This window comes from Manis javanica, chromosome Y (assembly GCF_040802235.1).
Source record: "Manis javanica isolate MJ-LG chromosome Y, MJ_LKY, whole genome shotgun sequence".
In the NCBI taxonomy this organism is placed as follows: domain Eukaryota; kingdom Metazoa; phylum Chordata; class Mammalia; order Pholidota; family Manidae; genus Manis; species Manis javanica.
In genome coordinates, this window is record NC_133175.1 from 2,532,169 (window position 1) to 2,547,644 (window position 15,476).

General features: G+C 34.3%; 1 long non-coding RNA gene across 1 annotated transcript in view; it reads right to left on the minus strand.

The window, feature by feature from the left end:
* Positions 1-2,509: 2,509 nt before the first annotated feature.
* The window catches only part of LOC140847560 (uncharacterized), a 29,105-nt gene continuing 16,138 nt past the window's right edge, over positions 2,510-15,476 (minus strand). The window contains exons 3-4 of the long non-coding RNA XR_012127620.1: positions 2,987-3,069; positions 2,510-2,623 (exon numbers count right to left, since the gene is read on the minus strand). This is a non-coding gene — a long non-coding RNA (uncharacterized lncRNA). The remainder of the gene's footprint in view (positions 2,624-2,986; positions 3,070-15,476) is intronic.

The window sequence follows — 15,476 nt, forward strand, 5'->3', positions numbered from 1 at the left end:
CTTCATCGTATTACTGTGTGTTCAGCTCCTCTGACCATATTTTAATTGGATTATTCACTTTTTGTTTGTTGACTTGCATGAGCTCTTTATATATTTTGAATGTCAACCCTTTTTCGGATCTGTCATTTAGGAATATATTCTCCCATAGTTACGATGCCTTTTTGTTCTTTTGGTGGTGTTATTTATTATACAGAAGATTTACAGTTTGATATAGTCACAGTTGTTAATTTTTGCTTTTGTTTCCCTTGCCCAGGGAGATATGCTCATGAAGAAGTCCCTCACGTTTATGTCCAAGAAATTTTTGCCTGTGCTTTTTCCTAAAAGTTTTATGTTTTCATGACTTACATTCAGGTATTTGATCCATTTCGAATTTACTTTTGTGTATGGGGTTAGACAATGATTCAGTTTCATTCTCTTCCATGCAACTATTCAGTTTTGCCAACACCAGCTTTCAAAGAGGCCTTAATTTTCCCATTGTATGTCCATGGCTCCTTTATCATATACTAATTCATCATATATGTCTGGGTTAATATCTGGACTTTCTATTCTGTTCCACTGGTTCGTGGTTCTGTTCTTGTGCCAATACCAAATTGACTTGATTACTGTCACTTTGCAGTAGAGATTAAAGTTGGGAAGCAAGATAACCCTGCTTCATTCTTCCTTCTCAGAACTGCTCTGGTTTGGCTATTCAGGGTCTTTTGTGGTTGCATATGAATTTTAAAACTATTTTTTTCAGTTTGTTGAAGAATGCTGCTGGTAGTATTTTGATAGGGATTGCACTGAATCTATAGATTGTTTTAGGCAGGATGGCCATTTTGACAATATTAGTTCTTCCTATCCATGAGTATGAGATGAGTTTACATTTGTTGGTGTCCTCTTTGATTTCTCTTAAGAGTGTCTTGTAGTTTTCATGGTACAGGTCTTTCATTTCCTTGGTTAGGTTTACTCCTAGGTATTTTATTATTGTTGATACAATTGTGAATGGAATTGCTCACCTGATTTTTCTTTCTGCTAGTTCATCATTAGTGTACTGTAAAGCCTCAGATTTCTGGGTATTAATTTTGTATCCTGCAACTTTGCTGAACTCAGATACTAGTTCTAATAGCTTTGGAGTGCCGTCTTTAGGATTAATGATGTACAGTATTATTTCATCTGCAAATAAGGACAGTTTGACATCTTATATACCAATCTGGATGCCTTGTATTTCTTTGTTTTGTCTGATTGTTGTGGCTTGTTCCTCCAGTATTGTGTTGAATAGCAGTGGGGAGAGTGGGCATTCCTTTCTTGTTCCTGGTCTTAGAGGAAAAGCTTTCAGCTTCTCACTCTTAAGTGTGATGCTGACTGTGGGTTTATTATAAACGGCTTTTATTATGTTGACATACTTGCCCTCTATGCCCATTTTGTTGAGAGTTTTTATCATGAATGGATGTTGAATTTTGCCGAATGCTTTTTCATCATCTATGGAGATGATCATGTGTTTTTTTTCCCTTCTCTTTGTTGATGTGGTGGACAGTGTTGATGGATTTTCAAATGTTGTACCATTCTTGCATCCCTGAGAAGAATTCCACTTCTCATGGTGTATGATACTTTTGATGTATTTTTGAATTTGGTTTGCTAATATTTTGTTGAGTAGTTTTGCATCTATGTTCATCATGCATATTGGTCGGTAATTTTCTTTTTTGGTTGGGTGTTTGCCTGGTTTTGGTATTAGGGTTATGCTGCTTTATAGAATGAGTTTGGAAGTATTCCTTCCTCTCCTGTTTTTGGAAAACTTTTAGGAGAATGGGTATTATGTATTTTCTACATGTCTCATAAAATTCAGCAGTGAATCCATGTGGTCTGGACCTTCTGTTATTGGGTAGTTTTTTTATTACTGATTCAATTTCATTGCTATTAATTTGTCTGTTTAGATTTCTGTTTCTTCCTTGATAAGTCTTGGAAGGTTTTATTTTTCTCGGAAGTTGTCCAAAAAAGCAAATTGATTATATGCATAAAAATTATATTCAAGAAGATTGAAGTTTTTTTCTATTGTAGATAAATTATGACTGGTGCCATACTGTAAAGATAAATGTTTTCTATTATTACTTGATAAATTTCAAAGAGAAATGCCAATATAAGAACAAACAGATATCTTAATTCTTATATGTAAATAAGGCTTAAATCATACAGATACATAAATCATTTTGCCATTTTCCTTTAAATGTTTAGACATATTTTTTGTTTCTTAAAGTAAATTGTTGTACACATAGACAACATTACACCTATCATAATAGAGGATAGATAGCAAAGAGTATTAAATAACCTAGTGACTTTTAGATGATTAAGTACATTGTAGATAGCATTTAAAGAAATATTCATTCCTAGAGTTCTTTGTTTAAAGTGATAACATTGATGGAAATTTTAATTTTGCATTTATGTTTTTAATATATTGCTTTTATCAGGGCATCAGTATTTATTCAATGGACAGGACCATGAGGTACTCACTGAAAGTGCAAAGAGTATCAAATATTCAGGTTAAGGCCAGTGTTTTATTCAATTTACTTCAACTGGTTTGGGTTTTCCTTGTATCTTTCAATGCAGCTCCTGTCAATTAAGGAATCTTTTGTTTCTTCAGGTCTGTAGGCTATAAAATAAAGTATTAGCAGTAGTAAAAATGAAATCATGCTATTTATTTACAAACCTCCCCTCAAATACAGAAAACAGCTTAACACAGTTTTCTTAGACTTTTACAGGAAACAATAAATTTCTAAAATCCGATTATTATCAATAAAGTCTATAAATATAGAATAAAATTTTTAGTATAAAATCTTAAAACATAATGATCAGAGTACAAATACATTTTCTCTGTATTTTAGGAAACATTAACACTTCAAAATTCTTTTAAATTGCAGAGAAAATTCCATTTAGTTATTAACCAATGAACTGTTAAAATAGAGGGAACTAATACTTAGGCGTTAGGAACTTGAGATAGAAACCAGAGACTAACCTTATTTGGAAGGAATATTGAGGAAATTAATCCATAATTCACAAAAATAAAATGAGACTTCTAGTCAATCTATGGGAAAGGAACTGGAGGGGGGCAAAGAATAAATCTGTCAACTTTAAGAATAAAGCAAACAGCTTTTAAAGTTAAAAAATAAAACAGATAATAACATTCACAAGATTAATACAGCACCTCAGCACTTGAGCAGTCGTTTACCATGGTTACATTAGGGCAATTCACGATGTAATTGGCACAATAGATTTCCATGAGGAAACTGAGATTTAAAAGAAAGGAAATGCTGCCAAGTGTAACTCATTATGTAATTGCCATTATAGTTTTCCATGAGGAAACCGAGACTTGAAAAGTAAAGAAACCCTGCCAGGTGTAACAAAAAGACATGAGATTAATGGGATTGGAATCACAATTGACTCCCTACAGGTTGTATAAATGAGCCACAAACTTTACTCTAGAAATCCATGTGTTCTTTAACAATTATATTTTACTTTTTAAAAATATACAAAAGCATAAATTATTTTTCAGTTTATTAAAGACAAAGACCAGCCAGATGCAAATTCTAATTACAACAGGAAAAAAAACATCAAGAAGCTAAACTACAGTAATCAAACAAAATAACACTCTTTATTTTTAAAGAGTTTGTACCATTGTAAATAAAAGTAAGAAAGAACATGCAAGAGAATAGTTACATTATCTAACAGACACTACATGTAATGACTAAAGAATACATTAGACTGAAAAGGGGATGTGAAAATGAGATCAAAGGCAAAGTGACAGGTAATTGTGGATTATTAAATTACAAGCTTTACACATAAAGGCAACTAACTATATCCACTAGATAAGTAAAAAAATAAAAGTACAACAAATTATGAAGGCACACAATAATATTTAAAATTGCATACAAAAATTTGTTTTCTTTCCTTTTTAGTTTCAAAGTTAGGATATTCATTGCCTTCATTTATAAAACTGACAAGCTAGCAATGTAATTATAGTAAAGACTAAGGTGAAAAGATACTGATGTTGAAAATTGGAGGGACAGAGTGGCTAGGAATCCAATGTGATAACCTCTCCAGATACAAACAAAAAAAGCTAAAATGTTTTGAATACAGAATCACCAAAACCCCTTGAAGAAGAGAATATGACACTGAGAAGGAAGAAGGGGTAGAGCTGTGACAGATCAGATTTCAAGCCTTTCCCCTACCACAGCCCACAGAAGGGATGAAAAAGAATGGAGTGAGAAGCTGATAAGAGCTCAAGATACAGCAAAGTAGGCTCTGCTGATCTGTTCTGAGAAGACTAGACACCACCACACTGAGCTTTGAAAATTAACAGGGCTGGAGACCAGAGAGAGTTGAGGCACTCATGGATGCTAAGACTCCTGTCTCCTGTCACCAATGAGGCCTGCTGCATCGGTATAACTGAGACACAACACAGAGGCAGCAGTTTGAAAAATCTACTGGTGGTGAAAAGTGTTCTGGAAGCACAGGAGTACTGATGGCATAAACGCAGGTTTTTCCAGTCCTCCTGCAGCCCAAGTAGGCCGATGCCTGCAGCAGCCAGTTTGGAAACGCTCCCTGCTGGCTCAGCCCATGCATTCCGTGGAAAACATGCTCACCCAACATACTCAGTCCAGCAGAAGTTATATTTTGTAGGAACCCAAGTAAACAGTAGCCCCAAACAAAGTGCATTGCAAAAGAAATGCCAGCTATCTCACAACGGAGGAGCAGTGGAGAATCACCACTGCTGGCAGGCAGAGAAAAAGTGGGCCCTGCCCACAGCCCACCAACAGTAAGTGTGGCGCAGCTACAACTGGGAAACTGGCTCTTGTGTGCAGGAAATTTTGCACTTCTGGGTACTGCATGACACACATGACATAAAGCCTCTACTGGGAAGGCATGGAGGCATAGTAGATCTATCTAATATAAAGGAGGAAACAAAGAGAGCCAAGTAAAATGAAAAGAGTGAGGGATATGTTCCCAACAGAAGAACAAGACCGACAAGTGCAAAATGAAAGAGAAATAAGCAATCCTCATGATAAAGAACCCAGAGAAATAATCAATAAATGTGTTCACTGACATGAAAGCAAGAACTCAGTATCTCAGCAAGAACTTCAACAAGAGAGAAAACATAAAAAGGAGACATAGAAGAATACAATAACCACACAAAGATACAATATAGGGAATCAACAGAAGGCTAGAGGAGACAGGGGAACATAACAGTCAGCTAGAAGAGAGGGTACTGGGAAGCAACCGAGTTGAGGCACAGAGAGAATAAATAATTCAAAAAGTGTGATCATAGTATGAGAACAGTGGAACATCTCCAAATGAAATAATATTCACATAATAGGGATCCCAGAAGAAGACAGAGGCAAAGGGATAGAAGGTTTATTTGCAGAGAAAACTTGCAAATGATTTCCTATTTCCCAACCTGGTGAAGGAAACTGACATTCAGATCCTGGAAGCCCATGGAGCCCCTAACAAGAAGAACACAAGGAGGTCCACAAGAAGACACAAAGTAATTAAAATGGCAAAGATCAAAGACAGAATCTTCAAACTAGCAAGAGAGGGGCATACAGTTACTGCAAGGCAAACAGTCACCAAAGGCCATCAGTTTTCCCAGCAAAATATTACAGAGAACAAAGGAGTGGCATGAAATATTCGCAGTTCTGAAAGGGAAAGATTCTATCACCAAGAACTCTCTACCCAGCAAGGTTTTCATTCAGGATTGGAGGAGACACTGAAAGCTTTCCTGATGAACAGAGGTTACAGGAATTCACCACCACCAAACCAGCCTCACAATATGTTCCAGGACTTGTTCAGATGGAAGTGTTTTTAGGTTTAAATGGTTTTCATTGGTCTAAGAAAAACTACAGTAGAGGTAGTGCAGCAATCACTTATAAAGCAATTAGGTGTTCAGAAGGGAATAGTAGTAAAATCGCCCATACACAAAATCAGCCAGGGATACACAAAAGATGTAGATTATGACATCATACATACAGTGTGGAGGAGGATGGAAAGTGTCTACATGTAGACACACGCAGAATAAGGAGAAATGAATCCAAGCATAACACTAAAGCCAATCACCAAATTACAAGAACCATGAGACAACTAGCAAAATGGCAAGAATGACAGAGTTATTAGTAATTACCTTAAATGTAAATGGAATAAATGCACCAAAAATAAAAGATATAGGGTAGTATAATGGAAAAGAAAGCAAGATCTATATGTTTCATATAAAAGACTCACTTCAATCCCAGACATACACAGACTAAAGGTGAATGGATAGAAAAATATATCTCACTCAAATGGAAGAGACAAGAAGGCAGGAGTAGCAGTACTTACATCAGGCAAAACAGACTTCACCACAAAACAGTCACCAGACAAAGTAGGTCATTACAAAGCGGAGGAAGAGATCAGTGCAGAAAGAGCATATAACAATTATAAATATCTGTGTTCCCAACATAGGAGAATCTAAGTATATAAAGCATATACTTAACGGGACTACAGGGAGAAACTGCAAGCAACACAATGAAGTAGGGAACTTTTAACACTTCATAACACCACTGCATAGAACATCCAGACATAAAATCAGTAAGGGAAGAGTGGCACTGAACAACACATCAAAACCTGTAGGACTTGACAGTTATATACATATCATTCCACCCAAAAGTACCAGAATGCACATTCTTCTCAAGGGAACACAGAATCATTTCCAGAATAGATCACATGTAGGGATGAAAAACAAGTCTTAACAAATATATGATTGACATTCTATCGAGCATCATTTCAGACCACAATGCTATGAAACATAAAGTCCATTACATGAAAAACAAATTGTGAATAAAACTCAAACAAATGGAGGGTAAATAATATGCATCCATACATTTAGCGGATCAGTGGGGAGATCAAAGAGGAAAACACAGTACACAAGGGAACCAATTAAAACAGAAACACAACAGTTCAAAATACTTCAGATGCCAGCAAAAGATGTAAGAGAAAATACAGGGCTACCTCAAGAAATGAGAAAAATTTCAAACAGGCAATCTCATAGAAGAAAATCAAAGACCAAAGCTGGTATAAAGAGGGACATAATAACGATCAGAGGAGAAATAGAAAATATACAGAATGAAGCAATAGAAAAATAATAAAAGAGCTGGTTGTCTGCGAAAATAAGAGACTGAGCCTTAGCCAGATTTCTCCAGGGGAATAAAAAGAGAGTACATAAATAAACAAAAACAGAAAAAGAAATAGTCACAATGGACACCACAGAAACACAAAGATTAGAGAATTCTATTAAAAATACATGCCAAGAAATTGCAGAATCTATAAGAAATGGGCAAGTTCCCAGAATAACACTACCATCCCATGTGGACCCATGAGGAAACAAAACCTCACTGGACTATTTAGCAGTAATAAAACTGAATGGTAATAAAAAATGCCCAAGAAACAAAGGGACAGGACCAGAAGGCTTCACAGCTGAAAGTTACCAAACATTTAAAACAGAGCTAAGACCATCCCTAAAGAATTCCAAAATGAAGAAGAGGAGGGAACACTTCCAAATTCATTCTATGGAAACAGCAATACTCTTTAACACCAAAACCAGAGAAATGCACTACAAGAAAGAAACGTGTAGACCAATATCGCTAACAAAAGTAGATGCAAGGTCCTCAACAAAACATTGGCACAACAGGTCAAAAAATACAGCAAGAAGATCCATCCAACCAAATGGGATTACTTCAGAATTACAAGGATGGTATAATAAATGTAAATCAACATCACCAAACACATTAACAAAAAAGATAGAAACCATACGATTGTCTAAACAGATACCAAAAAGCATTTGACAAAATGCAGCATCTGTTCTTGGACAAAAATTCTCAACAAAATGGTTACAGAGGGTACAAACATCACCATTATGAAGGCCATATAGGACATACCTTTGGTTACTATCATATTCAATGGCGAAAGCTGGAAGCTTTCCATGATACGGAAAGAGACAAGGATGTCCACTCTTACAACTTTCTCACTATTCTACATAATACTGGAGGTTCCAGTTATGGCGGTCACACACAACTAAGGATAAAAGCATCCAAGTTGGTGAGGAGGAAATTAAGCTGTCAGAAAGTCAGTTGGTGCAGCCAGTGTGGAAAGCAGTATGGAGGTTCCTCAAAAATCTATCAAGAATTCCATACAGCCCATTAAATCCACTCCTAGGAATTTACCCAAACAAAAGTATGTCCCTGATTCAAAAAGTCATGTGCATCCCTTTATTTATTACTGCATTACTTAAGATAGCTATCTATGGAAGGAACCATAGATGAATAGATGAACAAGATGTGGTACATATACATGATGGAATATTATTAAGCAGTGAGTGAGAAAGAGAGAGAGAGAGAGAGAGAGAGAGAGAGAGAGAGAGAGAGAGAGAGAGAGAGAGAGAGAGAGAGAGAGAGAGAGAGAGAAATATTGCCTTTTGCAACAAAAGGGTATTATGAGAAGTAAAATAAGCCAGGTTGATAAACACAAATACGATATGACTTCACTTACTTTGGAATATAAAAACAAACTAAAATAAAATGAAAGTTTGTCGGATGTTTAAGGTGGAGTGCGAGCAGGATAAAAGGGCTGAAAAATCCCAATTGTAACTTAAATTGGTCAGAGGGATGGTAGAACAGCAGGGGTAATATAGTCAGTGATTCTGTAACATCATCCACTGTTGAGAAACCATAACTGCACCTTAGGTGGTGAGGACTTAATAACATGAGGAACTACTGACCCACTAACGGTGTTGCATATTTGAAAAAAAATATGAGACTGTATGTCAACAACTGTTCAATAACAATAAACTCGGTGGACTGACACAGGAGCAGACCAAAGACCAATGAACAGACTAGAGAGAACAGACTAGAGAGCCCAGGTACAAATACAAATGCATGCATGTATTGTCAATTAATATATGATAAAGTAGCCATGGATATAGAACAGGGAAATGACGGCCTCGTCACCAACTCGTGTTGACAAAACTGGACAGCTATATGGAAGAGAATGAAACTGGATTATTATCCAAGGCCATACGTAAAGGGAAACTCAAAATGGATCAAAGACCTGAATGTAACTCATGAAACCATAAAATTCTTAGAAGAAAACATAGGCAAAAGTCTCTTGAATATAAATATGAGCAAAATTTTCCTGAATGCATCTCTTCAGACAAGGAAACAAAATTATAAAATGAAGAAATGGGACTGCATCATGCTTAAAAGCTTTTGTAGAGCAAAGGACACCATCAGAAGAAGAAAATGCATCTTACAGTATAGGAGAGTATATTTGTAAATAACATATCTTACTAGAGGTTAACATACAAAATATATAGGAACTCACTAGCCTCAACATATAAAAAGAAAATAACCCGATTAAAACATGGGCAGATAACATGAACAGACACTTTTCCAAAGAAGAAACTCAGATGGCCAACAGGCACATGGAAAGATGCTTCACATCACTAATTCACATGAAACGCAAATTAAAACCACAATGAGATATCACCTCACACCAGTTAGGTTGGCCAGAATTGAAAAGACTAGTAATAAGTGGTACTGAGATGCAGAGAAAGGGGAAGCCTCCTACACTGCTGTGTGACATGAACTAGTTCAACCATTGTGGAGAGTAGTATGGAGGTTCCTCAAAAAACTAAAAATAGGAATACCAGTTGACCCATAAATTCCATTTTTGGGAATTTACTCTCATAATGAAAGACCAGTTTCAAAAAGGCATGTTTGCTCCTACATTTATCACAGCATTATATACAATAACCAAGAAATGGAAGCAACCTAAGTGTCCATTATTAGTTGAATGGATAAAGAAGATGATTATATATGTATACACACACACACACACACACACACACACACACACACACACACACACACACACACAGTGGAGTATTATTCAGACATAAGAAGAAAACAGATCCTACCATTTGCAATAACATGCATAGCACTAGAGGTATTAGGCTCAGTGAAAAAATCCAGGTGGAGAAAGAAAAGTACCAGTAATTTCACTCATCTGTGGAGCATAAGAACAAACCAAAGCCTGCAGGAACAAAACAGCAGCATGCTCACAGAACCTCAGAATGCTCTATCAGTTACCAAAGGGAATGGGACTGGAGGGGTGCTTGGGAAGGGAGGGAGTACAGGAACAAGGGGCATTACAATTGACACACATAACACAAGGGGGGCACAGAGAAGACAAGTGGAGATTCTATTAGCATCTTATTATAATGATGGAAATTGGTTGTAATGGGGTATGTGGTGGGGACTTGACAACAGGGTGATCTAGTAACCAAACTCTTGCTCATGTGTTTGTGTATTAATCATATCAAAATAAACATATTAATATACAAAGTAAATTAAATCTGTAGTTGACTTTTTAATATAACTACCATAAAACTGTAAAATTACTGATGTTAGTTCTGAAATCAGTTCAGAAATTGGTAATTCAACAGTCACAGCCACTGATTTTAATACCGCATGGACCTGTGTATATACAAATATATGTTTGTGTGTGTGCATATATATGACATATGATATAAAGAACACATGGAACACACATATGTATGATACATAGGAGGACATATGAAGGATATAAAAGAAATAGAACACCCCGACAAAAAAATAAGTAAATAAATAAAACACTTGAGCAACTCTAATTAACAAGATCATAAAGAACATTCCACCACCAACAGTAAAATACACATACTTGTCAAGCACACAAGGAACATTTCACAGGATAGACTGTTTCAGACTTGTTAGTCAGCAAGTACTAAAGTATTGAAATCATACAAAGTGTATGATTTTTCTGATTCATGTTCTCTGATTTCAATGGCATTAAAATGGAATAAGGGGAATTCACAAATGTATGGAAATGAAACAAAACAATTCTAAGTAACTGTGTTAAAGAAAAAGTCACAAGGGAAACTCAAAAATACTTGAATGTGAAAGAAAATGAAGATACATCATACCAAAATTTAAGGAATGCAGCTAACATGCTATTTACAGGAAAGTTGATACTTGTGAATATAGTTTTAAAAAGGTCTAAAAACAGAAACCCAACCCTGCTTCTGAAGACACAGTGAAAAGATCAATATGAACCTAAACCATGTGGTGAATGTAACATTTAGCATGAAATTCAAGGCAAAGAGAAACGAGAGAAACAAATGCGAAAACATCAACTGGCCAAAGTTTGTTTCTTTGAAAGGATTAAGAAAATCAACAAACCTTCAGCAAAAGTGACCAAGAATGTAAGTGAAGCTTTCTCAGTGTCATCCCAAAAAGCATGTATACACATACATAAAATGCAAACAAGTACAGCTTATTACACATAAACACATCAGGCCACAACTATCAGACCTAATATCAGGCAATGTCTACCCAGGGTATTGAATAATAGGCTCTATGAATCACGGAGCTACTAATCGTTATCTACATTCCAAATACCTCTTGTTTTGTGTGAAGTTCCTTTCCTCTATTGCATAGATAGATCTTCCTTCTTTCTTTGGGTAATTTATTCTCAAAAGACTCTATGTAAATCTAAGATGCAAAGAAACTCAGTTAAAATGTAGCTTTAGATTATTAGATTGACAATTCACTTTGATTTAATAAAAGTTAAGAAATTCCTCACTTCCAAATCAGAAAGCATATTTAAAAGTCTTTGAATCAAACATCGATCAACCACCTTGCCATTTCTTTCTTTCTTAATCAAAAGAAGAGTCCCATGTATAGTCTTGCTCTGAATGTTCTGATCACAAAGTATGTGTGATTCAAATAATTCAAGCCCCATGTCCCGATAACAAAAGAAACTGTCTATATCAGACGTAATTTATAACTGTAAATTATAGATTGTGTTTAGGTATTGGTTGTGCTTTTAAGTAAATGTATAATCCACAGTCAAAATAACATATAATTTGATATTAAACTCATCTGTCCACAATCGGCTAAAGTTTTCTTGGTTTCTGGATTGTCTAAAATAAATCTAAATAATATCTCAGAGTTAGGTAAAGTTCACTGAATGCATATACAGTTCCCAAAAATGAAGCAGTATTTAGAATAGCTTTAAGGCTTTTAAACCTGCCTTATTTTAGGTTCCAAAGATTTTTTCAAGTTAGCATAAAATATATGAAACGTGATTTTCTTACAATGCTCCTAGAAGTAGTATGCTTCATCAAAAAGATAGTTTATTAATACTAAGATGAAGGGATACCATGTGGTAAAATATAATTTTAAATATTTAAAATTTTTATGATATGAAGTACAGATCTTGTTTATCTTCTTTTAGTTATGACAGATAAAACAGGTGATCATAAGTTGATTGTCACAATTCTTTTAAAGAAATCACTGTCATCCTTACCAAACAGAAAGTAAGTCTGGGTTCTGAAAAACGTTAAGTTCTATCTAGGAACAGAAAAATGTTTCTAATCGTGATCTGTCAAAAATAAAACAAAGATAAAGCATTTACAAACAAAGTATTTTTTGATTAAAATACTGACCACCTTATGAAACCTTATTCTTAAGAACAGCACATTACTTTTGCAGTTTTTATATATTCTTATCAGTTGCCAAATCAAACATGGGCAATAATACATTTCTTTGTCTTGGAAAGATAACTTCACACTTTTCATTCAATTTCAACACTCTTTGTTCTAAATTCCTCCTTAAATCGTAAATATTATCACAGATTTATGAAGAAAGTGCATTGACATAAAGATTGTTTTACATAAAAACTACTGATGTTCAACAGTGCTAATATAGTTTGCCTAACAAATAAATCTTGGAAAAACTGAGTGCAAGATTAGAAGACCGAAAAGTGTAAAGAGAAATCTGCAATCTAGAATTGTAGATAGTAAAAACAAGAAGAAATATAAATTCACTACTAATGCAACGACTGTACAAACATAAGCTCCTATAGCTTGTATTTGAAGACAAAACATTTAAAAGGACAATCTTATTAAGACTTATGATGAATCCTTATAATGAATATATTGGTTATATATGTTAATTGTAACTTGAACATACACTAGAATGATAGTCCTCAAATGTTTCTACCTCAAGTCCCCTTGTACCTTTAAAAATCACTGGGGAAACCCAAGAACTTGTGCTAACTGGGTTATCTCTATGGGTATGTACTCTACTAGAAAATTTAACTGAGAATGCTGTAAATATTATATTCAAGTTACATTATTTAATAAAATATAATTTAATTAAAATTGTGTAATATATTAAATATGAGAGTAAGAAACTATAAACATTTTCAGTTAAAATCAAGTTCCAGAGATCCAATATAAAGAATGGTCATTACAGTTGATACTACTACATTAAATACCTGAAAGTTACTGAGAGGAGATCCTTAAGGTTTTCACCACAAAACAAAGATGGAAATTATAAGAGGTGTTGAAGGTGTTAGCTTGTTAATGCCAATTTCGTAATCTTTCAGCATACATAAACATTTTCCAATCATCAAATCCTTCATGTGAGACAATGTTGTATCTCAAAAGGTATTTAAAGAATTCATTGTGTAAGAAAGGAAATAGAGTAATTATAATTTAAACACACCTACTAAGTGCTAGAATATGTCTAAACATCTGAGGAAAACCAAAAGAGAAACAAGAGGAAACCAGAAGTGAAAGGGGAGCTTGTAAGAAGCTATAAAGCAACAGAGAATTGACAGCTCTTCAACTGTGTCTTATAGAATGAATTAAGAATGTTCCAGGCTGGCAGGTTAAATACTGCATGGAGAAACAATTATATGTGATATAGTTATTTCCCCCTGACACAGCATATTTAAACTGTACAAAAATATCCAAAAGGGCAAACTGTGTTTTCAGAGACTTAATTTTATGACAAGTTCACATTAGCTGTAAATGTTGTAAATAAATTTAGAAGATTTTAAAATGTGTTTGTGCAATCAACATTTGGTAATCATTGTATTCATTAATATTATATTCAGAAGATGTACATTTTTATTTTTTTGCTTGTAACTTAAAACACTTATGGCATCTGGGATCATTCTCTTGAGGAACTTTGCCCGGTGCATTTGAGAGTTTTAGGGAAAGTGTAGGTATTGCCATCCAGGGAATCTTGGCAGGGTGCAGAGTTGTGGGAACTGAAAGATGTCATGCTGACAGGTTCACGATCCCTATGCTGAACTAAGACAATCACATTTTTACATGAGTTTGAAAACCAGAAAGCTGTGATATTGTAGCCACTGATTACCAGGAAGGACACACCTAACTGGAAATAAGTGAGCACTGGGCTTAAACATTCCAAAAACAAACACCTAAAGCAACCAAATATGAAAGGCAACTCATTCAAATAAAATAATAGTAAGATAAGTACTTTCACATTTTAATTGATTTGGTGCTCTTCTTTCTGTATTTTAAAATTATAGGCTCCCAATAACTATATCAAAGAATAAATAGTTTAAATTCTAATCAAACTTCAGTGTTTATGTAGGAAACAGAATAGGAATGTTTTCAATTAATGGCAAAACTCTGAATTCACATCATTTTGTTTTTATATTTTTTAAATAAATAAAAAATAGGTAAAATGCATTACAATTTTTTAGAAGCATTTTGTTTTAGTCCAATTTATTCTAAACATGTATTACAACAAAACTGAGACGCAGAGATATTTTACATCATATTATTGGTATTAGAGAAACAGAAATGCCTCATAAGGAATATCTAAAACATTTCCCTAACTCACCATTGCCTTTGATGTGGTTACAACTTATTTTCTGCACACTATCTGGCACATTAAAACCTGATCATAAATGACTAATTTCAGAAAATAATGAGACTCAGTTTTGTAATTTGAAAGTGACATGGTTATAAATAATCTTACATTTTATGCCTCCTTGTTTGGCTCTAACAATGTTAAACTCAACTATTCCTAAAATTATGTTTTAAAAAAAACATCCATTAACCAAACTGTAGGTGCAAAAATTAACTACAATTTCAGTTTTAAATAATTTAGAACACATTTCTGTCATAAATCACTCCCAACTATGTTTTTAAATAAAGCATGAGTTAACTGCAATTTGGATTTTTCTTAGCCGGAAAAATTTAACAAATTCGACAACATACTTGCAACTAAAAACATAATTATTATACTCTACCATTTGCCTGCAATGATTTTGCCAGCATTGATCAATATTCTTTACAAAAGAGTCACTATCAAAAGAATTCATGAGGTAATGTTAAGAAAAAGTTTACACTAAAAGAAAATGTTTGGTACAATAGGTTAATGCTTACCAACAGTTCAAACATCTCTAAGTCTTAGCATGTGAAAGTATTAAAAAATAAAACTCATTCCATATGTCTAACAATTACTCTACTCAATAGAAGCTGAGGTTGAAAATTTTTTTTGAGAGGGCATCTCTCATATTTATTGATCAAATGATTGTTAACAACAATAAAATTCTGTATA